Source organism: Oryzias melastigma, linkage group LG15, assembly GCF_002922805.2.
Source record: "Oryzias melastigma strain HK-1 linkage group LG15, ASM292280v2, whole genome shotgun sequence".
NCBI classification, from domain to species: domain Eukaryota; kingdom Metazoa; phylum Chordata; class Actinopteri; order Beloniformes; family Adrianichthyidae; genus Oryzias; species Oryzias melastigma.
The window spans coordinates 12413073-12421880 of record NC_050526.1 but is presented as its reverse complement, the minus strand read 5'-3'; positions in this window follow the sequence as shown (position 1 = coordinate 12421880).

Sequence of the window (8808 nt, the reverse complement as noted above, 5' to 3'; positions counted from 1 at the left end):
TATCCAGTTGCAGATGGAGTTGCTTGGAGACCAGTTTTGAGGCGATTACAGTATTGAATGCTGAGCTGTAGTCAATGATGAGTATCCTCACATATGTGCTCTCCAAATTTCAGGTCTTTGTTGTAAATGAGAAGTTGTTCTCTGTCGACCTACCTAGATAAATAAAGGTTCAACAAATGGCTGAGGTGTGGACTGCCAGGGCAAAGGTGTCGTCTGTAGACCACTTAGCTCTGTATGCAAACTGCAAAGGTTCCAGGGTGTCAGGGAGGGAGCTGCAGGTGCTTTTATTTACGATTTGTTCAAAGCACTTCACAATGGCATTTGTGACGATTACCTTGAGTGTGATGACAAATGCTTAAGTCTTACACAAACAACGTTTATAATGTTTTACAATGAGCACAACCTTTAACGGTTAAGTAGTTTGTTTTGAAAGTCTTCTTTTTAACAATAAGTTCATGTTTCGGTCAAGATGTTTAAACTTTAACAAGATAAAAAAACATGTTGATGACAGGAAATACAAACTATTGATTGTGAACTCTTTGTCATCAAGATGTTTATAATACAAACTCTCAATCGCAGAAAACCTCACAACAATGTCTCCTTAACTGTCAAATTAAAGGATGAAAATTCCCACAATTCTTTAGGCCATTAAAGTTTTTGCAACACATGAAGTGTACATTTTTTTCCACCAAATGTATTTACTGAATTTGTGTCTGTCCTTGTTATGTTAAAACAAATTAAAAAAAATCTCCCTAACATTAATTTGATCTATTCTGGGCTTTTTACAGAATAAGTGTTGGTTGCTGTTTTGTGATTTTCTTTATCTGTTCTCCATCCTTAAGTTCAGGGGTCACAGCCTTGTGCAGCGCTGACCTTTTCTGGTGACAAAAACAGACGTCCTTCGGAAATGTCAGGCTGAATATCAGGTTGTGACCTCAGGACAGGGGTCAGTGCATCACTGTCACCGTGGCTAAAGGAAGCTTCATTTGACATTTTTACAGTTGAACAGACGTCCAGTCCACCTGCACTTGATCTGTAAGTACTGTAACAGGGTCCACTTCACCACTTCTACTTGACTTGAAGGTCGAGTGGAAGTGTTCGAGATGTAACATATTTTAAGCTGAGCTTGTTTTATGTCAAAGGCATAATCTTGTCTTTGATGCGTTAAAGCAGGAGAATCCTCGTACCAAAAACACTGCCGCTGATGTGAGGTTTCAAGGCTGTTGCTTGTGTGTTTGTCAAGGTGAAGAGACTTTTCTAAATGTCTTGTTAAACTGGATGTGGTGGAAAAAAGAAAGTGTTTCAGTGTTATATAGGCTTTTCCAGACTTTGTGATTGTCAGTTTATCTGAATAAATCCCAAAGGAAATACTAGTAATTGTTTATGACCACATTTTTACACCTACAGGCGTGTTTGGTGCATGTTTTCTGAAGGTGTTCCATGTTGTTCATCGTGGGTTGCACTCTTCACAATTTCTTCCACCATTGTTTGACAAGCTAATTTGAGTTTATTGCACTATTTTTATTTATTTATTTACCTCAGCAAATACAATATTTTTCTTTTAATCCTAACAATTATTCACTGTAGAGTTAAATGGACAGCTGTATGTACAGTTGTTGGATTGGTTTCTTCCTTACACAAAATACAGTAAAAATAAATAAATGTATAAAATAAAACAGACTAAAACATAATAATTAATTAAAAACATTTACAGATTTGTGATTTTGTTTCCAGGTATTTTTATTATCAGCTACAATTGCAGACTTGTCTTAATTATTTTATTCGATCGTTTCTTAACTTCTCAGGGGGAAAAAAGTTGCAATAAGAAATTAAAGAATTTGAATGGCGTGCACGTGGTGAGCTCGTAAAAGTGGCGTTTTCCTGTTACTTGCAAATCTTTTTAATGTAAAAATGTGAAAATTTAATCTATTGATCCCAGGTTAAAGCTCAAACAAATACTATAACATATTACATGAACCTATTAGGAATATGTGTGTGGTTAACAAATAACATGCGTTGCTAAGGAAATCCAAAAGTTTACATTTGCTGATTATTCCGAAACTCATGTTGATCTGTTCGGCTGCAGAGGTGCATAAAGGTGGGAAACAAGGGCAAGGAGCTTTGTTTTTTTTTGATTGTTTATTTATTTTTTTGAGAAGGTGTGTGTGTGTTAATTTTGGATTAATGGTGGCCATCATATTTGGGGGATCCCCCTTGCCCATGCCCAGATCCGGCCTTGCAAGAAATTGTACTTTTATAGGCCTGTATGTTCTGTCAAAAACAAAAGCAACACCACAAGGTCATCCTGAGAGTCTCCCTTTATTTCCCTCTCTCTCTTCTAAAAAAAGATAAAAGAGATGAAGAGAGGAAAAGTATTGAGTAAGCGTTGCCTGCAGAGAAAAGTTTCTCCTCTATCAATCCTTAGTATGTCTGGCTTCTTCGCCTCGTTAGCTAATTGAATAAATGACAGATCACTCTCTGCTCCTTGGGCCCCGTGTGTCCTTTTGCTTCTGTTTCTTTCTGTAGTTATTGTTTTTTTATCTCCATTTCGTCTGTCCTCCCCTGGATATTTTTATGTCCAACTTGCATAAAAATAGCATTAAAGTAATGAAACTTGAAGTAATGTCTGCCCATGCTGATTTATTCCTGCGTGTTTCTGTGTGTGTGTTGGTGTCAGGTCCTGGAGGGATGGATGCTTTTAACGCCACCTCCAGATGTGCAGCTGAAGAAGAGAGAAAGAGAGCGGATGTAGGAGAGACAAACAGAACATTTGAGGAAAGATAGATCACAGGAAGAACACAACAGAGGAAGAAAGGCTCTGTAAAAATGGAGGAAAAAGATCAAATGTGGGAGTTAAAGACCCACTCCGATCATCTTTTGATCTACTGTAAAAGTGTTTCCAGTGGTCTTTTCAATAGGATTTTGCCAGCCTTTGTATTTTCAACATCACAACTACAAGCTTTTTCCAACTACTTTTTTTTTCTGCAAATGCTCCGAAATCATAACAATAAATCAAGACATTCAATTTTAAGCCTAATTTTCTTTTCTTTTCTGTTTCCTCCATCATCAGAAAAATGCCACAAGAGTGGGTCTGAGTTTCTATTGCAAGAGTTTACATGAGTGCTTTTTAAAATATCAAAAGAAAATGTGTGATAAGCGCTCCCCCTCCAAAATGAGCAACAGCCTCTCCTGCTAAACTCCTCTGGAGCCGAATCTGACAAAAGAATATATCACAAACTGCATAAACACTATATAACTGCAGTATTACGATGAACACATTAGATCCTCAACGAACTGCTGTTAGACATGATGGTCTGTCTGCTTCTCTTGTAAAACAGATGAAACATTCTATAGTAAAACCATTAACTCATATTGTTTCATTGTCTCTCAGCACAGGTGTTGTACCAGAGGAGCTAAAGGTCGCCAAGGTCATTCTCTTATTTAGATCAGGTGATTACGTATGTTTCAATATCTACACACCCTTATCGTTTTATCTTGCTTTTCAAAAATGTTGAAAAACGTTTTTCTTTTTCTAAAAGGTTATCCATTCATGTAAATAATAATTCAATTTTTTATAACATGGTTTTCATAAACACCATAGTAGTTACACATCTTCAGTTCATTTGATTGACATCATCACGTCTACATTAGACAAAAAAAATATATAAAGTATTTCTTTGGACTTATCAAAAGCTTTTGATAAGCTTTTGATAAGTCAATCATACAATTCTTCTTTCAAAATGACAGAAATTTGGTTTTCATGAAACTGTTTTCAAGTGGCTACAATTCCGACAAAAGCATTTTGTTTGAATTGCAACTCATTAAAAACCACTAACTCACTCTGGTCATTTATTTCTCAGACTTAATATTCTTGATATGAAATTTGCATTTTTTTGTTTAAAATTGAATTTAATAAAATTTGTATCACCGAATATTTTATGTTTCACTTTAAAACTAATACAGAGATTCATCAATATAATACCCGTCCAAATGGTCATTTTCAAGTCTCAAATTGCGTCACATTAAGATCTCAATTTAGTTTGTTATTAAGAGGCTGGAGTGGAGTGAATTTTTCCATCTGGTCATGAAAAGTAAATATCGGACACTTCTTTAAAAAAAAAAGGTTGATGGCAATCCCTGATAACAAAATGATTGTATTATGAAACCGGTAAATGTTTTTGTTTTAAGATGTGTAAAGTGCATAATTGAGACTGTATAAAATGGTATAATTGTATTTTTTGTTATTTTTAAAGTTTTAATAATTAGAGACTGTAATATAAGCCCATGAGTTTTTTTTTTTTTTTTGCAACATTTTGTATAAGTGCAAATACATAAAAATAAAAAACACTGGGCTAACGAAAGTCTGACCATGTCTGCTCTAAAGCCACATATTCCTCCATGTTAAATTGCACAATACTGCCCTCTGCAGGAGAAGCAGAAGAATTTCATTATTTTTCAACTAACGGGTGAAAAAAAACAAGTTATCAAACTAGTTTTTACTTCATGAACAAAAGAAACAACATTCTATCAAAGTATTTGCCATTTAGATGAAAGGTTGAGGAATAACTCCATCATATTACTGTAAAATTAAATCACTGTATGTTTAATGTTCCTAAATAGTTGTATTTGTAGTCTCTTAAACCTTCTTGGTGAACATGATACATTTGACTGATTCTACCTGCTTAACCTGAACACCATCAGCTCAGAGGAGGCTCTTACTTTGAAGGATGAAGATCCGTTTCTAAGAAAATCTTTCTGCATGAGTTTTCCTCCTCGTTGACTGTAAGACCTTTTCCTACGTCAGGAGATGAAAATGATTTGTTGAGCTGCTTCTGCTTTCCAATGATGTTTTTGAAGGTGCGGAGCACTTTAATGGTGCCAGTTTGTGTTGGGTCTGCGTTGGACGCTTCTTGTTAGCGAGTGACCTTCCCTGCTCCCCTCTTGTGCATTAGAGGGAAAGCTGTTGTTGCCTATAGGCGGTGTGCGTGGATCAGGTGGACGTGTGTGTGACCACGCTCTGATAGCACGTCGGACTGAATTAGCCTCCACGTGACGCCGGCCTGGCACACGCTGCCGCCTGCCCTCTGCCCACCACCACACATATGTGCCCCAGATTAGAATTAATAAGCAGCGCTGCCAATCATGCTTTAATCACAATTACTCTGCGTTTAGGGGGCGAGGAAAGGTTACAGGCACCTGGGCTGCAGGACAGCCAATCTGGATGAGCTAATCAGGCGGGTTTGCACAACTTGTGCATATGTGCATCCGTTGATGGACTTATTTGGACTGCTGGCAGATGCAGATGCTCAGGTGAACCTGAGGCTGACAGGTAGGACACAGGATGTTAAGGAACTTTGGCTTGTCATTTTTATGTGTAAATTTAGCAAAATAAACCTTTTATAGCATAAGATTTAAAGGCTGGCATTGAAATTTATCAAGTATATGAATATAAATTAGCAAAAGACAGATACAAAAAAAGTGGTCACCTGTTTTTGTGGTTATTTTCAGCCTTTCAGCATTGGGGTCCGACTGTAAGGTAACAGAAAAAGGGTTTCACTTGCAGGACGTGTAACATTTATGATTTTCCAGAAAGCCACACATAACCTAATATTAATAACCCTTTTTGGCATATTTACTAAAACAGATAGAAAATAAATACTTTACTAGCTCCCTGTTAGTTTTGTTTTTAAATCTCTTCATGGTCTTGCTCTATAGTTCACTTTTAACTGTCCGCAGCCATTCTAGAGTTTTTCTAGCGACTGTGGGGGATGGAGGCGGGGTTTAAGACAGGGACACAGACTGCAGAAGGGGGAAATAAAATGTCACATTTTATTCAGGTTTTAATCTCAAAACTAGATTGGGAAAAAAAAAGAAATCTTGCATTTCTGATATGGTTCAGGGGCCGTTCCAAATGTGGATTGTGGGCCAGATCCGGCCCTTGGGCCGTAGTTTGGAGACCCCTGGCATAGGTAAAAATCAATATCAATGTATCATTTCCCCATGCTTGTATCGATTTAAAATGCTGACAATTCATTCTTTCATTCATCTTCTTGTCTGCTTTGCCCTTTCGGGGTCGCAGGGGTCCCGGAGCCTATCCCGGCTACTGATGGGCGAAGGCGGGGTTTACCCTGGACAGGTCGCCAGTCTGTCGCAGGGCCTAATGATGACAATATTTTATTTAATTAATTATTTATGAGCAACAGAGTTCATCGTCTAACTTTTGTTTTCCACCTGAACCCCTGTTGGCAGCCATAGAGACTACAGAAAACAAACTTTGAGCTGCTCTAGAGCACGACCAAAACAACAAGATCTCATGAGAACTATCGTGTTAAATGTTCAGTCAGCCTCGCGGTTTTTGTTGTTATGAGACATGTACTACTTAGCTCTAACTTGGGATGGGTACCGAACCTAAACTGTGCCACGATGCTGCCAGTATCAAATAAAAACGCAGATTGCTGTGCTTTATTGCTTCATAGGGGCTCAGAGAAGAACGAGTGAAGCCGTGCAGCTGGCAGCGGGTCATGCACGGAGCCTCCAGCAAAATGACGAAGCAGGCCAAAGATCTGCTGAACTTTGCTGTAGTTTGCAACTTAATAGATCAGAGACCAAATGGCCAATGTTGCGGCGATGATCGGTGGAATCTGAGTTAAGTTCCGCGTTTGAGGAAACAGAGCTGCAGTGCAGACTGTCATGTAAATAAAGCATCGTAGCAACAATCAGGCGTTCTCCTTCATCCTGTCATCACACTGAAATGTTTCTGGAAAGAATTGGCTTTTTCCCCTTTATTTTTGAAGCACCTGTTCAAGCATCGTTCAGGCTCCTGAACTGTTTAAATACATTTAGCAATGATGGAAATAAACAACACTTTATTTCCTCAGTTACACTTTTAAAACCTTATTGGTTAAGGCACATTCATTCTATGTCTTTTCCTTGACTGAAAGATATTTTATGAGAAAATGTTGACTGTTCCCTTTAAAAACAAATACGTCTTAATTTACCAAAATAAAAGCATCATGGTTTTTTGGGGGGTAAAAACAACTTGTATATAAGAACTAGTTGTAGTGCTTAATGTTGGGATATTAAATAAAATGAATTTTACTTTTTTATTAAACTGTTTTTTTTTTTTCAAATCATATCCCTAAAAAAGGAAAAATAGTTCTGGTACAGTCTTAAGATATACTGTGACACGTATCGTATCGTGAGATGTGTATCGAGATACGTATCGTATGGCCAGACTCTTACCAAAACAAATTACATTAAAAGTTTTTTTTGTGCAAAAAAAGTTTAAAATCTGCAAATATTTATAAATCAATATTCAAATATTTCAACCTCTTAAACTCTGTATTTAATTCTCACAAACTGCCATGAACTTACTGAAGAACACTGTTGGGAAGCAAGAACAAAAATTGGTGTTGTTGCATTCCCAATGCAAAAATGTTATTGGGAGAAATTTTGTTTTTAAACCAAACAAATCCGCAGAAATAACATTTTTTTCACCAACAGTTATGGTAGTAGATAGAGTGTCAACACTGTAGTGTAAGAGGGTTAAGCTGGAATTCATACATGTTCATAGAATTGATTGAGAGACCTAGAGATATTGGTTTGCCTGGGGTAAATTTAGATGTAGGTGGGGATTATAATTCAGAAGTTTCTTTGAAGAAATACATATTTAAAACACTATTTGTTTTCATAAGACTGCAGCTTATTAACCTCTATTCTCTAAGATCTATGCTCATGCATCCATCCCCAGATGTCATTGACCCAAGTTCTCTGGGGACGGTGATGATCACAGCAAAAAAGTCAGAGGGAGTCCAAGGATCCACCAAGCAAAGCAGATTATCAGTGGAAATAAAATTAAACCATCCGGAAACACGTAATTGTAATATAAGAATATTTTTTTAAATAAATTTAATCCTACATCTGCTTACATATAGAGTGGGCAGAATTTCACGCCTATGGCCACAAATGTGACCGCGACTGCAAAGGGGACAGCCCTGAAGACATTATGGAGAGAAGAAGATTACAGCAAATGGAGCAGAAAAGAAATAACGACCCAGACAATGATGGTGATCATGTGGACATGTTTTTGATGTGGAGTGAGATTGAGGTTTGAAGAATTCCATTATGGTAAATGGTTCCTGTCTGTGGTTGAAGTCAGTGTCTTCTTTGTCTCTAGCGAAGTCCAAAGATAAATCTTTTTAGAAACAAAAGGAAAATAACAATCAAAAACTCTATTTTATCATGGCCTATAGTTCATTTAGGCTAACATATATTCAGATACTGAAAAAATATATGATTCATAAATAAAAACGTATATAATTGATGAAGAAATTGAGTAGAATCATAACTTATCTAATGTAAGGATGCAAAATGGAACATTTTTATAATTTTTCCCTAAGTGAAGTGAAGGCACTGTAATGACGTGATTGAAATGATTCTTCCACTAACGTGCGTATATTGGTTTCAGGTGCTACCTTGAGAAGTCACCGTAACAAATCCTCTGTTTTTATTATTTCTGAACACCTTTATTACTGTCCGACTTATGCAGTTTTTATTTATTTATTTATTTGTAAACCATCTGAACTGACATATTTTTTTTCCATTTCAATTTTCACTTTTGCCTGTGAATCTTTCTTTTCTCAAAGATTTACGAAAAAAAGAAAGAAAAAACAATATCACTGGTCTCAATGCTAACCTGTCAAGAAAAGTCAACTCTGGCAATCTCTTCCTGAGAGTTTGTCTCCAGCAGCTGTCTGTTGTTAACCCGTTAAGCTCTGATTGGTCAGGACTGGTCTCTGCTAACATTGA